Here is a 19,874-nt window from a genome sequence, read left to right on the forward strand (position 1 = left end):
ACAACCACGATTGGTTCAGACAGACCCATCATAACACGATTTGGTCGTAAGTTGAGTAGGCTATATGTACAGTACTATGAAATGTTATAAAAAATCTTTAAGTCATATTTTATCATAATTTTCTTTGTTCACTTTATGCCGTTTGTATCATCTCTACACCATTTTCTTATTTTTACATTCCTCAGGTTTAAGTAAAACACTGCATGACCAGTACAACTGGTTTAATATTTGCAAAGACAATTTCCTCTTCTTAGTAGACATCTTGGGGGGGGGGGGGGGTTGGTGAAAAATATCCAAGACACAAAACACAAATATCTGTACCGAGTCTGGGATAACAGTTGAAATGGTGCACACGGAGATGGTAGTGCTGCTGGAAGCTGGTCTGCACTGTCGGACGCCCAGCTGGGCAACACTTGTGCTGCCAGAGGCGGAGCAGTCGTGGCTAACGATTGTGGTCGTAAAGTCCAATGGTTGTTAAGTTGCATAGGTCGTAAGTCGATCGATATTTGTAAATATCTAGCTCCAAATATGTACCAGGTTCTTTTCTAAGTATTATTTCTATTAGTTCTGAAAGAGCAACTTTTAAGTTACAAAGTTATACAGCCAGTCCAGTGGTTCTACACTAAATATAAACGATTTAGTGTAGCATGTGCTATTTACTGCTCTGCTTATAACCTGGCAAGATACAATGGACTGATATAACTGCCCCAGTCCAAGAAGAGCAAGCCCCTCAAAACTGAATTTCCACAGACTTGGAGACTTCAAAAACTATTCCTAGGAAAAAATGTTCCATATCCAAAGAATAGGAAATGCTTAACCAAAAGTTTCTCCTACAGGAAAGCTTTTCATACATGTGAAAAGTGTTTCATTCAAGTCCCCCAAAAGGAAGCTTTTCATATTCTGAGTCTTCCACTTTGCTGTTTTACCATTTTCAATGACTAAAAAGCAGTATTATCTTCAGAGAAATTTTAGTGATAGTCTGGAGTTGGGGTAGGTACAGAAAGTGACTTGTAAACAGGAAAGAGGGATCCTTTGGGGTAATGGTTACACAACTCTGTACATTTGCTAAAAATTATCTACTTGTAAATTTACAATGGCTGAATTTTGTCAACTACACTTTAATAAGCTGCTTTAAAAAGGCAACACCAATTCAGGACAATTTCAGGCAAAATCCAATTAAGATCTACAGATTAGATAATATTGTATCAATATTTCCTGATTTTGATCATTGACTCTTTATGAGAATGTCCTTGTTTTTACAAAATATACATTTATGGGTTAAGAAACACTACATACGCAACTTACTAGCAAAATATTTTAGAAGAAAACTATAGAGGGAAGGGGGAGGATAAAGCAAACAACATTTGGGTGATCTGGGTGAAACCTGAGAATTCTTTGTACTATTCTTAACTTTTTTGAAGTTTGAAATTATGTCAAAATACAAATTTAAAAAGCAGTATCACTAATTCTGGTTAGTTGAAATACCATTTTTTTTTATTTTCAAAAAAAATTTAAAAAGTAGAAAAAAGCTTTTCAAAAACTTTGAGGAATCAAAATTATGAATGGCAGAAGTATCAAGACTATCCAGAGGTTAAAAAATACACGGAATGTTTTTGTAAGACTTTATGGTGGGCGGTAGCAGAGCAACCAAAGTATAAATAAAAAGATTTAACTATAGTAAGTTGTTTTATAAAGATTTATTCAGCCAAATTTAGCAAAATACGACATAAAGCACTTGGTAAGTAATTATTATTATATGCTTTAACTTGCTGTTACTCTGCTTTATAAATTTTATAAAGTTACTTCCCTACTTTATAAATCACCATTACTGTGGAACCGGTGGGCAGTTAGAAAATTTTACTACCAAGAGAGATACAAAAGTGGGCAATAGGTATAAAAAGCTTGACTACCCCTGGTCTTGGCTGTGGCCGGTTGGTTCAGTGGTCAAGTGTCAGCGGGGCAGGTGTTAAGTCCCAGGTTTGACTTCCGGTCAGGACACACGAGAAGCACCCATATGCTTCTCCACTCCTCCCCCTCTCACTTCTCTCTCTCTCTCTCCTCCCCTCCCCAAATCAAGTCTCCACTGGAGCAAGTTGGCCCGGGCACTGAGGATGGCACTGTGGCCTTGCCTCAGGTGCTAAAATGGCTCAGGTTGCAACGGAGCAAGGGTCCCAGCTGGACAGAGCATCAGCCCCTAGTGGGCATGTCAGGTGGATCCTGGTTGAGGCACATGTGGGAGTCTGTCTCTGCCTCCCCTCCTCTCACTAAAAAAAATTTTAAATTAAGAGTCTTAACACAAAGGAATAAAACCAAAACAAACCAAAAATAGTCAAACTATCAATATATAGTGCCTATATGCAAAAGTTGGACAATAAAAACATTTTCTTCTTAAAAGTGCTATGATTCTGTCTGACCTGTGATGGCGCAGTGGATAAAGCATCGACCTGGAATGCCGAGGTCGCCGGTTCAAAACCCTGGGCTTGCCTGGTCAAGGCACATATGGGAGTTGATGCTTCCTGCTCCTCCCCCTGTTCTCTCTCTCTCTAATAAAAATGAATAAATAAAATCTAAAGAAAAAAAAAAAAGGTGCTATGATTCTCACACTCTCTCTGAGGACCAAGAGTAAATTTGTTAAGTCCAAGAAGATAAATTATTTAATAAAATTATCATACCTGTTAACATGGACTAAACATTTTTGTTATTTGGGCATTATACTAAGGATTTTACATACCTTCTTCTCAATTTCCAATCCCAAAAATCTATGAGGTGGGTACTATTATAACCCTTATTTTACAGATGAAGGCGACAAACGTTCTAAGCTAAAGTTAGAATGTACAGTATCTACTTGAATCCTGCGCACCTGATGACCAACTGAATTCCTTTCTAGACTTCTGAATGTTTTTGGAAACAATCTTTTAAAATCAAAGCTCTCAAGACAATATAAAAGTTGTTTACACACTACTGCCAACTACCGAATTCAGAGTACTTCACACTATAGCGGTCCAGCGTAAAAAAAAAAAAAAAAAAAGTCCAATCTCTTCCCTCCTTTTGGTCCACTCCACTCTGCCCAGTATCAAAATGGCTCTTGCATGGCAATATCAATCCGTATTACATAATTCAAAATACTCTTCTTCTTCCTTCTAGATTTCGAAAAACGTATTTAAAACGTAGTACTGAAGACCACAGAAGGGTGAGAAAGCAGTAACACATTACAGTGTGGAGCTCGGTCAACGCCTAGAATGAATGGAGAGGTAGCTGACTTACTGCCACCTCCAATGGAGGGAGGGGGCAGGACCACGATACTCACCACGGTCTGGGACCAGTAAGCTAGGAGGGCGCCCCCAAAGGTAGGCGTTATCTAGATGGGGGGAGGGGCTCACGTAGGGGAGAGCTCCAGACGACCCAAGAAGAGGCGAGAGGAGTCCGTTGGTGGCCAGCACACCTCTCTAAAAAAGGGTGGAGGCCGACTGGCCTCCAGGCAGAGCCTAGGCCAAGGGAGACCTAGGCCCCGGAACCTCTACCGCCGGGTTCCGCGGGCTCGGGTGGGAAATGGGCCTCAGAGAAGGGCTCCCCAGGGGTGAACAGATCGTACTGTGGCAGACGTGGATCCCAAAACGAGCCGACGGGATTCACCGGGGACTGCCGTGAAAGGAAAAGGGAAAGCGGGCGACAATGCGAGGAGGAAAGCTCCGGCAGAAGGTAGGTCCGGCCTCCACGGGCTCCCGCTAGGCCCACTGGTTTTCGAGGCCTCGGAGAAGTGAAGAAACCCAAACCTCGTGCCCGCCCCCTCCCCCACCCAGTTCCCCTCTTTCCCCCCGTTCCCACCCCGGCCCTTTCGGAGCCTCCCCGGCTTTCCTTCCTCCCCCAGCTGAGGTACCCGGTTTCCACACGCGTTCACAGGCGCGAACTCACCCGCCGCTGAGGAAACGGAACTGTCTTCGTGGTTCTTTGCGCTCCAGGTTACGATAGGGATCCACCGCTTCGAGGTTTCTCCGCGCCGCTCACGGGGAGACTGGTTCCGAAGCGACTACTCGCACAGGCCGCAACGCAAACACAGCCGCGCTGCGCGGGGAGCTTCTGGAGGTCTTCCTCTTGCCCGGCGTGCACTGCGGCTGGGGGAGTGGGGAGGAGCACCATAGAGAAGACGCATATAGATAGCCTTCACTGTTGGCCCTTGATCACCACGCCCCGCGAACAACCATAGAGAGGGAGAGCCTAGTAGAGACTAGGAAGGTTCGAGCTGTAAATTACGACCCACCCTGCCATTTTTGATTGGAGCTGATTGAATCTTGTGACTACGCGACGCCATCTTGAGGTCAAGGTTCCGGCTGGACTTGGAGCGACGGGTGTTGGGGCGTTTCTCACTTTTTGTAGTTTGTTTCAGGGATTATGATCCTTGCTTTGTGATTCATTGAAGTTCGATAGTCTGGTAACTGGGCCCCCAGCCAGCACCTCAGTAGAAGCCCCAAGGGCTGATCTTTCTCTAGAAAACTACTCTTAATACCAGGAGAACAGACCTGGGTGGTTTGTTGTGTTGTTTTGTTTTGTTTTTAAGTGCAAGTGCATACACATACAAGAGTTTATGCTCACTGGTAGGGCCAAAGAGGTAGCTAGATGTTTGAAATACCCAAACCAACCTTGGAACATTTAACACAGCTTTCGTTCTGTCACGTAAACATGGAAGAAAGAACTTTGCTAATTCGATTAATGAAAAAAGCTAATCGCGCGACTAGATTATTCGATTTATGGACTTAATGGTCAATATCTATTTACAGGTCTTTGTTTCCCAACTGCTTGATTCTCAGAAGGCTTATAACTTATTCAATATGAAAATTCTCCATAAGTGATCGGTGCTGGGTTAAGTGCAGGGAGTATGCAAAATGGGAGTGAGATTTTATTACGGTCCTGGAGGAGCTGCAAACATCGCAGAACAGGTGACAAGTTTGATCACTGTATATAAAATTTGAAACACATAAACAGTTCCTGTATTTCCTATAGCACAAATCACCACCTACTGTACTACATTTTTTTTTATAGTCTGTCCTTATCTCACTAGAATGTAAATTTAAGGGGTATGGAAATTGTTTTATTCATTTCTGTATCCTCAGGGCCTAGAATAATGCCTGGTACATAGTTGGTGCACAATAAATATTTGTTAAATAAAAGAAATGGTTACATGTGATGAGTACCAACAGAAAATAAAATGCAGTGAGAGACATGGGAAAGGCTGTATCATTAGTACCACCATCTAAATTTTGCATCTATTTTTCTGCCTGCTAGGTTTCTTTACCATTGAGGGGAGCTTAAATAACACCTAATCCCCAGAGCTATTTTAAGAACTAAATTAGCTAATGTATGTAAACATATCTTATTCAGTCAAGTGCTAGTCAAACGCTAATTTTGCAGATGAAAAGAGCAATTGCTCTTTTTTTCACCACCACAGGGCATGAACACAAATCCTCTCGGGTTATTTATTCTGTATCCCTTTATGTTGTTAGAAATATTATATACTAATCCTTGTATTATTTTTTTTTATTGGTTGATTGATTGATTTTTAGAGAGAGAGGAAGGGAAAGAGAAACATCAATTTGTTGTTCCATTCATCCGTGCATTCACTGGTTGATACTTGTATGTGCCCTGATGGGAGAACAACCACAACCTTAGTTATTGGGACAATGCTCTAACCAAGCAACCTGGAAAGGGCCATGTGTTCCTTATATAATAAAACAAAACTTGAAGGAGAGAGTTGTCTCAAGCAACAGTTGGCTAACTTTCCTGTAGTAAACATTTGTTGTTTCAGTTTATCTAATACTTATTTGTGTCTTTAGTAATGGCACTCCAAATTGCTTTTTGTTTTTGTTTTGTTTTGTTTTCTGAGAGTGAGACAGGAATATGGAGCTGCTCTTGTATGTGCTCTGACCTGAGAATGGAACTGACAACTTCCTTGCTTTAGGATGACGCTCTAACCAACTAAGCTATCTGGCCAGGGCTTAATTTTTTATTTGTTTGTTTGTTTGTTTGTTTATTTTAGAGACACAGGAAGGGAGAGAGAAGGGCACAGTAAGGGAATCATTCATTTGTTGTTCCACTCATTCTGACATTCATTAGTTGCTTCCTGTGTGTGCTCTGACCAGGCATCGAGCCTGGAACAAACCTGGAACCTTGTTGTTTAGGGATGATGCTCTTAACCAACTGAGCTAAACAGCCAGGGCCACCAAATTTCTTAAAAGAAATTATCCTGCCTGACCTGTGGTGGCACAGTGGATAAAGCATCGACCTGGAATGCTGAGGTCACTGGTTCAAAACCCTGGGTTTGCCTGGTCAGGGCACATATGAAAAGCAACTACTACATGCTTCTTGCTCCTACACCACCATTCTCTCTCTCTCTCCTCTCTCTAAAATCAATAAGTAAAATTTTTAAGTGAGAGAAAGAGAGATAGAGAGGCAGACAGGAAGGGAGAGAGATGAGAAGCATTCTTCATTGCAGCACCTTAGTTGTTCATTAATTGCTTTTTCATATGGGCCTTGCCCTGGGGCGAGGGGGGGCCTGTAGCTAAGCCAGTGACCCTTGCTCAAGTCAGCAACCTTAGGCTCAAGCCAGTGACCTTGGGCTTCAAGCCAGCAACCATGCAGTCATATCTATGATCCCACGCTTAAGCCAGCGACCCTGCACTCAAGCTGGTAAATGAGCTGGGGCTCAAGCCTGCACCCTCTGGCTTTCAAACCTGGGTCCTCAGCATCTCAAGCTGGTGTTCTATCCACTGTGCTACCTCCTGGTCAAGCAATAAAACCTTTTTATAAATCAATCAATCAATCATCCTGCCCTGGCTGGATAGCTAGTTGGTTGCAACATCATCCTGATGTTCCTGGGTTGTAGGTTTGATCCCCAGTCAGGGCACATGCAGGAGTCAACCAGGGAATGCATGGATAGGTGAAACAACAGATCTATGTTTCACTCTCCCCCCCACCTCTGGAATCAATAAATAAAATCTTTTAACACTATAAAAGCCTGACCTGTGGCGGTGCAATGGGTAAAGCATCAATCTGGGATGTTGTGGTTGCCAGTTCAAAACCCCGAGCTTAAAGAAACAAAACAGCCTCACCAGGCGGTTGCGCAGTGGATAGAGCGTCGGACTGGGATGCCTAGGACCCAGGTTCGAGACCCTAAGGTTGCCACTTTGAGCGCGGGCTCATTTGGTTTGAGCAAGGCTCACCAGCTTGGACCCAAGGTCTGAGCAAGGGGTTACTCAGTCTGCTGAAGGCCACTGGCTTGAGCAAGGGGTTACTCAGTCTGCTGAAGGCCTATGGTCAAGGCACATATGAGAAAGCAATCAATGAACAACTAAGGTGTCGCAATGCACAAAGAAAAACTAATGATTGATGCTTCTTATCTCTCCATTCTTGTCTGTCCCTATCTATCCCTCTCTCTGACTCTCTCTGTCTCTGTAAAAAAACAAAACAAAACAAAACAAAAAACCCGGGTTTGGCCTGACGGTTCCCCGGGGTAATGATTGATGCTTCTCATCTCTTTCTGTTCCTGTCTGTCTGTCCCTCTCTCTGACTCTCTCTCTGTCTCTGTAAAATAAATAAATAAATAATTAAAACAAAACAAAAAAAACCCAGGTTTGACCTGGTCAAGGCACATATGAGAAGCGACCACTACGAGTTGATATTTCCCTCCCCTCTCTCTCTTTCCTCTAAAGTCAATAAATATTTTTTAAAAGTAAAATAAATTTAAAAAATAAAAAAACCTGTTCCTTTTCTGAGACTACACACACACACACCTGGCAGGTGGGCACCATATATGAATTTCTATCAACCTGGCTGACACTTCACCCCGCCCAGGTGATTCCCTGAGGCCCACCCAAGGTGTTTCCAGTGGCTTTTCCATACAAATGGTCTCTCTTGCCTCATGCTTTAGATTTTCCTAAAATCTCTCAAACATCAGCATCTGGCCTCTGCATACCCTGAACTTCTTGCTAAGTATCCCCAGGCCTGGCACTATGGCAGCTGGCCTTAGTTAACAGTTTGGTCTCTCCTGGGCACCTCCAAGCCCAGCTCAAGTAGCAGCCATCCGCACATTACTTTGTAGCTTGTGCTTGGTGGCCCCAGGCAAGGTACAAGTGGTGGCAGACCATACCAGATTGCAACCTTACCACCTCCATGAGTTACATACTCAGGGATGGACTCAGTGAGCACCAAAGCCCCACTGAAGCAAGTCCTGCTCCATAGGGTCAGCTCCTGAACAGCAGCTCCTCTCCTTGAGTCTTAGCCAGTTCTCGCAGCTGATTGGCCTGGGGGTCAGTTTCTCCCAGTGATGCCAACAGCAATCAAGCAAAGCTTAACTCCAACAGGACTATGCAGACATCCCACACAGGGGTGCACCTGGAGCACCCAGCTCTGGTGTCTTGAGAGGCTGTGCCACTAGGCCCTATAGGACACTTACTACACAAGGCCACTCTGCCAAGTCTGGGAGTCAGAGTAACTCTACCTAACATACAGAAACATACATAGGGAAACAACCCAAATGCAGACACAAAGAAACACGTTCCAAATGAAAGAACAGAACTCTTCAGAAAAATACCTAAATGAAATAGAGACGAGCAAACTAACAGATACAGAGTTCAAAACAGTGGTTCAAAATTTGACCAGGCAGTTGCTCAGTGGATAGAGCGTTGGCCTGGGATGCTGAGGACCCAGGTTCAAAGCTCTGAGGTCAATGGCTTGAGTGTGGGCTCATATGGCTTGAGCCCAGGCTCACTGGCTTCAGCATAGAGTCACTGGCTGGAGCCTGGGATCATAGACATAACCCCATGGTCACTGGCTTGAGCCCAAGGTCGCTGGCTTAGCTAGGAAAAAGCAATCAATAAACAACTAAGGTGCCGCAACCAAGAATTGATGCTTCTCTCTCCCTTTCTGTATGTTCATCCCTATCTGTCCCTCTTTCTCTCACTGTCTCTCTTGCAGAAAAAAGAAACAATGATTATAAGGATGGTCTAGGAACTTAGTGAGGACATTAAAATCATAAAAAAGTACCAGTCAGAAATGAAGGACAAGCCCTGGCTGGTTAGCTCAGTCAGTTAAGAGCACTGTTCCAAAAGACAAGGTTACAAGTTTGTTTCAGGTTCAATCCCTGTTCAGGGCACACATGGGAAGCAACCAAAGAATATATGAGTAGAGCAACAAATGAATGCTTCCCTCCCCCCTCCACTCTCTCTCCATCTGTCTTTCTAAAAATCAACAAAAATTAAGCCCTGGCCCGATAGCTCAGTTGGTTGGAGCGTCATCCTGGAGCACAGAGGTTGCCAGTTACATTCACTGGTCAGGGTACATACAGGAGCAGCTTAATGTTCCTGTTTCTCTCTCTCCCTGTCTCTCTCAAAAAACAATAACTAAGAAAAAAGAAAGAAATGGAGGATACACTAACTGAAATGAAGAGTAATTTACAAGGAATCAACAGTAGAATAGATGAAGCCAAGAAGCAAATCAGCAATTCAGAATATAAGAAAGCAAAAAACACCTAATCAGAAAAAAAAAAAAAAAAAAGAATCCAGCTCCTTTCTGGTTTTTGCAGCACAAGGAATCGTGAGCAGCAAAATCTTCCACGACACCCTCTACGAGGTGGTGAGGGAAGTCCTGCATGGGAACCAGTGAAAGCACCAGAAAGTTTTGGAGACAGTGGAGCTGCAGATCAGCCTGAAGACCCATGACCCTCAGAAGGACAAATGCTTCTTGGGCACCGTAGGGCTTAAATCCACTCCCCACCCCAAGTTTGTGTGTGTTCTGAGGGACTAGTAGCACTGAGATGAGGCCAAGTCTGTGGACATGCCCCACATGGACATCAACGCACTGAAGAAACTCAACAAGAATAAGAAACTGGCCTGACCGGGAAGTGGCACAGTGGATGGAGCATCGGACTGGGATGCGGAGGACCCAGGTTCTTAAATTTTTTTTTTTTTTTTAAGTTTCTTTACAGCATTTCTTTTTTTTTTAATTTATTTTTATTTTATTTATTCATTTTTAGAGAGGAGAGAGAGACAGACAGAGAGAGAGAAAGGGGAGGAGCTGGAAGCATCAACTCCCATATGTGCCTTGACCAGGCAAGCCCAGGGTTTCGAACCGGCGACCTCAGCATTTCCAGGTCGACGCTTTATCCACTGCGCCACCACAGGTCAGGCCAGGACCCAGGTTCGAGACCCCAAAATCTCCAGCTTGAGCACGGGCTCATCTGGTTTGAGCAAAGCTCACCAGCTTGGACCTAAGGTTGCTGGCTCGAGCAAGGGGTTACTCGGTCTGCTGAAGGCCCACGGTCAAGGCACATATGAGAAAGCAATCAATGAACAACTAAGATGTCGCAACAAAAAAACTGATGATTGATGCTTCTCATCTCTCTCCATTCCTGTCTGCTGTCTATCCCTGTCTATGACTCTCTCTGTAAAAAAAGAAAAAAAAAGAAAAAAAAAGAAACTGGTCAAGAAGCTGGCCAAACCTGACCAGGCAGTGGCGCAGTGGATAGAGCGTCGGACTGGGATGCGGAAGGACCCAGGTTCGAGACCCCGAGGTTGCCAGCTTGAGCGCGTGCTCATCTGGCTTAAGCAAAAAGCTCACCAGCTTGGATCCAAGGTCGCTGGCTCGAACAAGGGGGGTTATTCGGTCTGCTGAAGGCCCACGGTCATGGCACATATGAGAAAGCAATCAATGAACAACTAAGGTGTCGCCACGAAAAACTGATGATTGATGCTTCTCATCTCTCTTGGTTCCTGTCTGTCTGTCCCTAGCTATCCCTCTCTTTGACTCTCTTTCTCTGTCCCTGTAAAAAAAAAAAAAAGCTGGCCAATAAATATGTTGCCTTTTTGGCTTCAGAGTCTCTAATTAAGCAGATCCCAAGACTCCTGAGCCCAGACCTAACTAAGGCTGGCAAGTTCCCTTCCTTGTTGACCCACAATGAAAACATACTTGGTGGCCAAAGTCAATGAAGTGAAATCTGCAATCAAGTTCCAGATGAAGAAGGTGCTGTGTCTGGTTGTGGCTGTTGGTCATGTGAAGATGATAGATGATGAGCTTGTGTACAACATCCACTTGGCTCTTAATTTCCTGGTGTCACTGCTCAAAAAGAATTGGTAGAACGTCCAGGCTCTGTACATCAAGAGCACCACGGGCAAGCCCCAGCACCTGAACTAAGGTACAGCTTAATAAACCCTAGTACTACAAAAAATTAAAAAAAAAAAAAGATAGCATAAGGAGCCTCTGAGACAACCTCAAGCTTACCAACATTTGCATCATGGGGTGCCAGAAAAAGAAAGAAAGAAATTAAAAACCTATTTGAAAAAAAAATGACAGAAAATTTCTCTAACCTGGTGAATGAAATAGACATACAAGTCCAGAAAATGCAGAGTCCCAAACAAGATGAACCCAAAGAGGCCCACACCAAGCCACATCATAATTAAAATGCAAAAGGTTAAAGACAAAGAGAAAAGCCTCTAGTTACCTACAAGGGAGCTCCCATAAGATTGTCAGCTGAGGACCTGGCTGATTAGCTCAGTACGTTAGAACATTGTCCCAAAATGACAAGGTTGTGGGTTTGATCCTGGTCAGGGCACATACAAGAAGCAACAAATGAATGCATGACTGAGCAGAACAACAAATGAATGCTTCCCTACCCTCGCCCCTCTCTCTCCCTTCCTCTCTCTGCCTCTCTAAAACTCAATAAATAAAAAATTAAGCCTGGCAGGATAGCTCAGTGGGTTGGAATGTCATCCTGAAACGCAGAGGTTCCCAGTTCAATCTTCTGTCAGGGCATCATGAACAAAATTACAACACGGGTGATCTTTTGTTATATGTGCAATCAAATATTCCTAAGCTAACGCTCGAGCAAAAAGGCATACAGGGACAGCTAAATGTTCCTCTCTCTCTCTCTGCCTCTCTAAAACAAAAAATTAAGTAATTAATTAATTTTTTAAAATTATAAGTAAATAAAAGATTGTCAGCTGATTTTTTTTTTTATTCATTTTAGAAAGGAGAGAGAGAGAGAGAAGGGGGGAGGAGCAGGAAGCATCAACTCCCATATGTGCCTTGATCAGGCAAGCCCAGGGTTTCGAACTGGCGACCTCAGCATTTCCAGGTGGATGCTTTATCCACTGCGCCACCACAGGTCAGGCCTGTCAGCTGATTTTTCAACAGAAACTTTGCAAGCCAGAAGGGAATAGCAAGAAATATTCAAAGTGATGAAAGTAAGGACCTACAACCAAGGTTACCCAGCAAAGCTATCATTTAGAATCGAAGGACATATAAAGAGGTTCCCAGACAAGAAAAAGCTAAAGGAGTTCATTACCACCTGACCAATCTATATAAATAAAAATGTAAGTGTTTGTTCAAAATCTTAAATCTGGCCTGACCTGTGGTGGCGCAGTGGATAAAAGCGTCGACCTGGAAATGCTGAGGTCGCCGGTTCGAAACCCTGGGCTTGCCTGGTCAAGGCACATATGGGAGTTGATGCTTCCAGCTCCTCCCCCCTTCTCTCTATCTCTCCTCTCTCTCCCTCTGTCTCTCCCTTTCCTCTCTAAAATGAATAAATAAATAAATAAATAAATAAATAAATAAAAATCTTAAATCTCTGAAAGTTCTTCACCGATTGCTTTGAAATTTTGACATAACGTTGCATTTGAATACGTGCATGTTTTTATGTTTTTATATACCTACTATTATATAGATGTCACACCTGAGACAGGTAAAAACCTGCTTTTTTGGAAAACAGCGCCATCTGTTGGACATAAAAGCCACACTATACTAAATATTTTACAATTCCATTTCAATGTTATGGGAGAAATATATATTGCACATGGCTGAAGATATTTTCCATCAAATACGCAAGCAAAATTCAAATATAAACATGGATTTCACAGCAGAAATCTACAATGAAGCATTGATAATGATTGAAGATTTGTGCTTTGAAATCATGAACAAAGTTCTCAATCAATTGGGAATGCCATCACCAAATCGATCTGCTGCTATTTGTTTGATGTAGAATTGAACAAAATTACAACACGGGTGATCTTTTGTTGTATGTGCAATCAAATATTCCTAAGCTAATGCTTGAGCAAAAAGGCATTTACAATCAAATAATACAAACTGTCAATAATGGGGTTGGAGAAATCTTCTTAGATGTGCCAGGAGGAACTGGTAAAACATTCCTAATTAGATTGATTCTGGCAGCAATTTGATCACAAAATGACATAGCTTTAGCTCTTGCGTCGTTCGGAATAGCTGCGACATTGCTACCAGGTGGAAGAACTGCTCATTATGCTTTGAAATTGCCATTGAACACGCAATTCATTGAAACTCTCACGTGCAACATTTCCAAAGCATCTGGCATGGAAAAAGTATTGCAGAAATGCAAACTTATTGTTTGAGATGAATGCACAATGGCGCACAAAAAAACACTTGAGGCTCTTGATTGATCATTGCAAGATTTGCATGGAAACATCAGACCATTTGGGAACGCATTAATATTGCTTGCAGGAGATTTCAGGCCAACATTACCTGTAATTCCTCGATCGACACCAGTGGATGAAATAAATGCTTGCCTGAAATACTCTACGTTGTGGCGAAATATAAAGACATTAAAATTAACTACAAATATATGTGTCCAGCTGCAAAATAATCGATCAGCTGAGATATTCTCACATCAATTACTGGAAATTGGGAACGGAAAAGTGCCGATTGATCTGACCTCAGGATGAATTTCATTGCCTCATAACTTCTGCAATTTAGTAATGTCAAAAGAAGAATTGGTTGAAAAAGTATTTCCCAATATTCAAACCAATTATAAGAATCACGATTGCCTGAGTGAACGAGCTATTCTTGCGGCCAAGAACAAAGACATTTACGAACTTAACATTATTCAGTCTAACATTCAAAGCGAGGCAGTCACATACAAGTCCATTGACACTGTTGTGGAAGCAGATGAAGTGATTAATTAACATAATTTTTTAATTCACTCGATCTGCCAGGGATGCCATCACATGTACTGCAATTGAAAATCGGCGTGCCAATTATCATGTTGCAAAATATCAACCAGCCAAAGCTTTGCAATGGCACGTGGCTTGTAGTGAAAACATTAATGAGCAACAATCTTGACAGGACTTTTCAAAGGTGAAGATGTCCTTATTCCTCACATTCCTATGATTGCAATGGATATGCCATTTCAAATTAAGAGACTGAAGTTCCCAATTCGATTGGCATTTGCAATCACCATCAACAAAGCTCAGGGCCAATCTTTAGAACTGTGCGGTTTATTTATTCTAGTTTTTTTAAAAAAAAAAACAAACACTGAAACTTTTCATTTATTTATTTATTTATTTTTTTCCTGAAGTTGGAAACAGGGAGGTAGTCAGACAGACTTCCACATGCGCCTGACTGGGATCCACCCGGCATGCCCACCAGGGGGTGATGCTCTGCCCATCTGGGGCATTGCTCTGTTGCAACCAGAGCCATTCTAGCGCCTGAGGCAGAGGCCATGGAGCCATCCTCAGTGCCTGGGTCAACTTTGTTCCAATGGAGCCTTGGCTGCAGGAGGGGAAGAGAGAGACAGAGAGGAAGGAGAGGGGGAGGGGTGGAGAAGCAGATGGGCGCTTCTCCTGTGTGCCCTGGCTGGGAATCGAACCTGGGACTCTTGCACGCCAGGCTGACGCTCTACCACTGAGCCAACAGGCCAGGACCTATTTTTTTTTCTTTTGTATTTTTCTGAGTTGGAAACTGGGAGGCAGTCAGACAGACTCCCGCTTGCGCCCAACTGGGATCCACCCAGCATGCCCACCAGGGGGCGATGCTCTGCCCATCTGGGGCATTGCTCTGTTGCAACCAGAGCCACTCTAGCGCCTGAGGCAGAGGCTACAGAGCCATCCTCAGCGCCTGGGCCAACTTTGCTCCAATAGAGCCTTGGCTGCAGGAGGGGAGAGAGAGACAAAGAGGAAGGAGAGGGGGAGAGGGGTGGAGAAGCAGATGGGTGCCTCTCCTGTGTGCCCTGGCCGGGAATTGAACCCGGGACTCCTGCATGCCAGGCTGACGCTCTACCACTGAGCCAACCGGCCAGGGCCAGAATTGTGTGGTTTAGATACAGACACGGATTGCTTCTCACATGGACAATTATATGTTGCATGTTCTAGAGTCGGCAAACCAGACAATCTCTTTATCTGCATAGACAATGGAACAATAAAAAATATTGTATACCCACAAGCATTGTGAAATTAAACATATTAGAAACATGCACTTTCTCTTTTCTTTCTTTTCCATTTAACAAGACTGAGCCAGCAATGCATGGCCGGGTACAGCTAGTAAATAATAAAATTGATTTTAGAGAGAGAGAGAGAGAAAGAGAAAGAGATAGAAACATCACTCTGTTCCTGTATGTGCCCCAACCAGGGATCAAACTGGCAACCTCTGTGCTTTTGGATGATGCTCTATCCAACCAAGCTGTTTGGCCATTGCCCTGGTCAGCAAACTACGGCTTGCAAGCCACATGCGGCTCTTTGGTCCCTTGAGTGGGACTTTTCCACAAAATACCACGTGCAGGCGCTACCTCGATAAGGAATGTACCTACCTATATAGTTTAAGTTTAAAAAATTTGGCTCTCAAGCGTCAGCCTGGCGTGCAGGAGTCCCGGGTTTGATTCCCGGCCAGGGCACACATGAGAAGTGCCCATCTGCTTCTCCACCCCTCCCCGTCTCCTTCCTCTCTGTCTCTATCTTCCCCTCCCGCAGCCAAGGCTCCATTGGAGCAAAGTTGGCCCGGGCACTGAGGATGGCTCTATGGCCTCTGCCTCAAATGCTAGAACGGCTCTGGTTACAACAGAGCAACGCCCCAGATGGGCAGAGCATCGCCCCCTGGTGAGCATGCCGGGTGGATCCTGGTCAGGCGCATGCGGGAGTCTGACTGCCTCCTTGTTTCCAACTTCAGAATAAAAAAAAATTTTGGCTCTTAAAAGAAATTTCAATCATTGTGCTATTGATATTTGGCTCTTTTGACTAATGAGTTTGCTGAAAACCAGGGCATAGACATTTATATAACTTATGAAGTGACCACTCCCCAAAATCTAGTACACATATGTCACCATACTGTTATTGCATATAGTTATTACAATATTCTTGACTATATTCCTTATGTTATACTTCACATCCCCATAACTATTTTTAACTACCAATTTTTGCTTCTTAATCCCTTTACCTTTTTTCACCTAGCCTCCCAACCCCCCTCTCCTCTGGCAACCCTAAAAATGTTGCCTGTATCTATGAGTTGGTGTCTTTTTGTTCATTATTTTGTTCTTTACATTCCACATATAAGTGAAATCATATGATATTTTTCTCTAACTTATTTTATTCAGCACAATACCCTCTAGGTCCACCCATGTTGTTGCTAATGGCAAGATTTCATTATTTTTTTCTGGCTGAATAATATTCCATTGTATATATGTACCACTTTTTTTTTTAAGATTTTTTAATTTATTCATTATAGAGAGGGAAGAGAGAGTGAGAGAGAGAGAGAGAGAGAGAGAGAGAAGAAGGAGCAGGAAGCATCAACTCCCATATGTGCCTTAACCAGGCAAGCCCAGGGTTTTTTGAACCGGCAACCTCAGTGTTTCCAGGTTGACGCTTTATCCACTGCGCCACCACAGGTCAGGCCTATGTACCACTTCTTACATATCCATGCTTTTAGTGATTAGCAAGTAGGTTGCTTCCTTATCTGAGCTATTGTAAATAATATCACAATGAACATATGAATGCATATGTCTTTCAAATTAGCGTTTTGGGTTTCTTTGGATAAATAAATATTCAGAAGTAGAATTGCTGTGTCCTTCTTTGTCTCTCGTTATAGCCTTCATTTTAAAGTAATTATTTCTGCCCTGACCAGGCGGTGGTGCAATGGATAGAGTGTCAACCTGGGACGCTGAGAACCCAGGTTCTAAACCCTGAGGTCACCGGCTTCAGTGTGGGATCATAGACTTGAACCCAAGGACACTGACTTGAGCCCAAGGTCACTGGCTTGAGCAGGAGTCACTGGCTCAGCTGGAGGCCCTCCTCCTCAAGGCACATATGAAAGGCAATCAATGAACAACTAAAGTGATGCAATTGTGAGTTGATACTTGTCTCTCTCCCTTTCTGTCTGTCTGTCCCTGGCTGTCTCTCTCTCTCTAAAAGAAAAAAGTAAAGTCATTATTTCTGGTATAAGTATTGTTACCCCAGTTTACTATTTTTGTTTGTATTTTCATAAAATATCATTTTTCGGCCCTTTACTTTCAGTCTATGTGTATCTTTTTTAAAAATGTTTTTTATTTATTCACTTTTAGAGAGGAGAAAGAGAGAGAGAGAAAGAGAGAAGGGGGTGAGGAGCAGGAGGCATCAACTCCCATATGTGCCCTGACCTGGCAAGCCCAGGGTTTCAAACTGGCAACCTCAGTGTTCCAGTTTGACACTTTATCTACTGCGCCAAGACATGCCAGGCAGTGTGTCTTTTGATCTAAAGTGAGTCTCTTGTACATAGCATATGTATGAATCTTGTTTTCTTATCCATTCAGGCACCCTGTGTCTTTTGATTAGAGCATTTAATCCATTTGCATTGAAAGTGATTGTTGATAGGTATTTATTTGTTTGTTTGTTTTTTTGCATTTTTCTGAAGCTGGAAACGGGGAGGCAGTCAGACAGACTCCCGCATGCGCCTTACCGGATGCACCGGGCATGCCCACCAGGGGGTGATGCTCTGCCCATCTGGAGCATTGCTCTGTTGCAACCAGAGCCATCCTAGGGCCTGAGGCAGAGGCCACAGAGCCATCCTCAGTGCCTGGGCCATCTTTGCTCTAATGGAGCCTTGGCTGCAGGAGGGGAAGAGAGAGACAGAGAGGAAGGAGAAGGGGAGGGGTGGAGAAGCAGATGGGCGCTTCTCCTGTGTGCCCTGGCCGGGAATCGAACCCGGGACTCCTGCATGCCAGGCCGACGCTCTACCACTGAGCCAACTGGCCAGGGCCTGATAGGTATTTATTGACATTTTATTGTTCATATTTTTCATCCTTTTTACTTCTTCTTAAAGAAGGTCCTTTTTTAGAAAATATTTTATTTATTGATTTTAGAGAGAGGAGACAGAGAAACAGGATGGTGAGGAGTGGGAAGCATCAACTGATAGTAGCTGCTTTTCATGTGCCTTGACCCAGCAAGCCTGGGGTTTTGAACTGGCGACCTCAGCATTCCAGATAAATGCTCCATCCACTGTATGACCACAGGTCAGGCAAAGAGGATCCTTTAATATTTTTTCTTATACTGGTTTGGTAGTGGCTTTTCACTTTCTTCATAGTGTCCTTTGAGGCACAGAATTTTTTAATAGATGTCAATTTACCTATTTTTCTTTGCTGTGCTTTTGGTGTCATGTTTAAGAAACTATTAATTGAATCTAAGGCAGTGGTTCTCAAAGTGTGCGCCAGGGTGCACTGGTGCGCCCTAGAAGATTTCCAGGTGCGCCCTATGGTGTTCCAGAGAAATATGTGCCTGTTGGGGACCAAAAAACCAACAGGGTTTCTGGAGTTCAGGTTTCTGGAGTTCAGAAGTGTGGGGAACTGGCTGTAAGCCTACAGTCTGCCCAACCCCCCACCTCACTTGCCTGATTAGGTTGCAAAAGGCTATTAAGCTGTGGTGCTGGATTGTTACACTACTCCCCATGTTCCCTCCCCAGAAAGACTGGAGGCAAGTTTCTTCTATTCTTTGTTTGGTGTATCTGCACTCAACACAATTAAGAGTAAAAAGAGAGGAATTTTTCAATGTATTGACAAGGAAATGAGAGTTTGCCTTTCAAATATATGCCCAAACATTGAAGAAATCGCTAGGACACATCAGGCTCATGTTTCTCATAAACACAAGCATGAAAAAACTTAACACATTTGCACCGGGACCTGCCGAATTTACTAAATCTTACTAAGAATGTATCTATATATATAAAAAGAACTTTTTTGTCATTTTAAAATTTTTTAACCCCTCTTTTTTATGAATTCTAAAAAGCATTACTCAAAAAATATAAAAATGTCAGAATAAATTTAATTTTGTCACATTTATTTCATTTAATTACCATAAATGCACACTTGGACTTTATTTTTTCTTTAATATTTGACTTATTATAACATATTTCTCAGAAATTTGTATATAGTGCGCCTTCAATTATTTGTAGGATTTTAAATGTGCCTCGACTTCAAAAAGTTTGAGCCTGACCAGGCGGTGGCGCAGTGGATAGAGTGTTCGACTGGGATGCGGAAGGAACCAGGTTCGAGACCCTGGGGTTGCCGGCTTGAGCGCGGGCTCATCTGACTTGAGCAGAAAGTTCACTGGCATGGACCCAAGGTCACTGGCTTGAGTGGGGGGGTTACTCAGTCTGCTGAAGGCCCACGGTCATGGCACATATGAGAGAGCAATCAATGAACAACTATGGTGTCGCAACAAAAAACTGATGATTGGTGCTTCTCATCTCTCTCGGTTCCTGTTTGTCCCTATCTATCCCTCTATTTGACTCTCTCTCTGTCCCTGTAAAAAATAAATAAATAAAAATAAAAAATAAAAAGTTTGAGAACCACTGATTTAGGGTGTCTTAGTCTGCTCAGGCTGCTATGAGAATACCACAGATTAAGTAGCTTATAAACAGCAGAAATTTATTGCTCACAGTTCTGGAGGCTAGATCCCAGATCAGGGTGCCAGCATGGTCAGATGAGAGCCCTCTTCCAGGTCTCAGACTTAACGTGTCCTCATATGGCATAAGGAGCCAGGGACTTCATGCGGGTGAATGGGATGACCCAATAACCTCTCAAAGGCCCCACCTACTAATATCACCTTTGGGGTTAGGATTTC

The 19,874-nt window shown here is 43.3% G+C and overlaps 1 protein-coding gene, 1 long non-coding RNA gene and 1 pseudogene across 4 annotated transcripts in view; 2 read left to right on the forward strand and 1 right to left on the reverse strand.

The window, feature by feature from the left end:
• Positions 1 to 4,108, reverse strand: part of RBM25 (RNA binding motif protein 25) — a 53,671-nt gene extending 49,563 nt beyond the window's left edge. For all 3 annotated transcript variants that reach the window (XM_066277058.1, XM_066277059.1, XM_066277056.1), the window contains exon 1: positions 3,913 to 4,108. The gene's annotated coding sequence lies outside the window, so the exon portion shown is untranslated. The remainder of the gene's footprint in view (positions 1 to 3,912) is intronic.
• Positions 3,428 to 19,874, forward strand: part of LOC136335877 (uncharacterized) — a 28,632-nt gene continuing 12,185 nt past the window's right edge. Inside the window, exon 1 of the long non-coding RNA XR_010731322.1 lies at positions 3,428 to 3,699. This is a non-coding gene — a long non-coding RNA (uncharacterized lncRNA). The remainder of the gene's footprint in view (positions 3,700 to 19,874) is intronic.
• On the forward strand, positions 7,028 to 11,181 carry LOC136333834 (large ribosomal subunit protein uL1 pseudogene; annotated as a pseudogene).

This window comes from Saccopteryx bilineata, chromosome 4, assembly GCF_036850765.1.
Source record: "Saccopteryx bilineata isolate mSacBil1 chromosome 4, mSacBil1_pri_phased_curated, whole genome shotgun sequence".
In the NCBI taxonomy this organism is placed as follows: Eukaryota; Metazoa; Chordata; class Mammalia; order Chiroptera; family Emballonuridae; genus Saccopteryx; species Saccopteryx bilineata.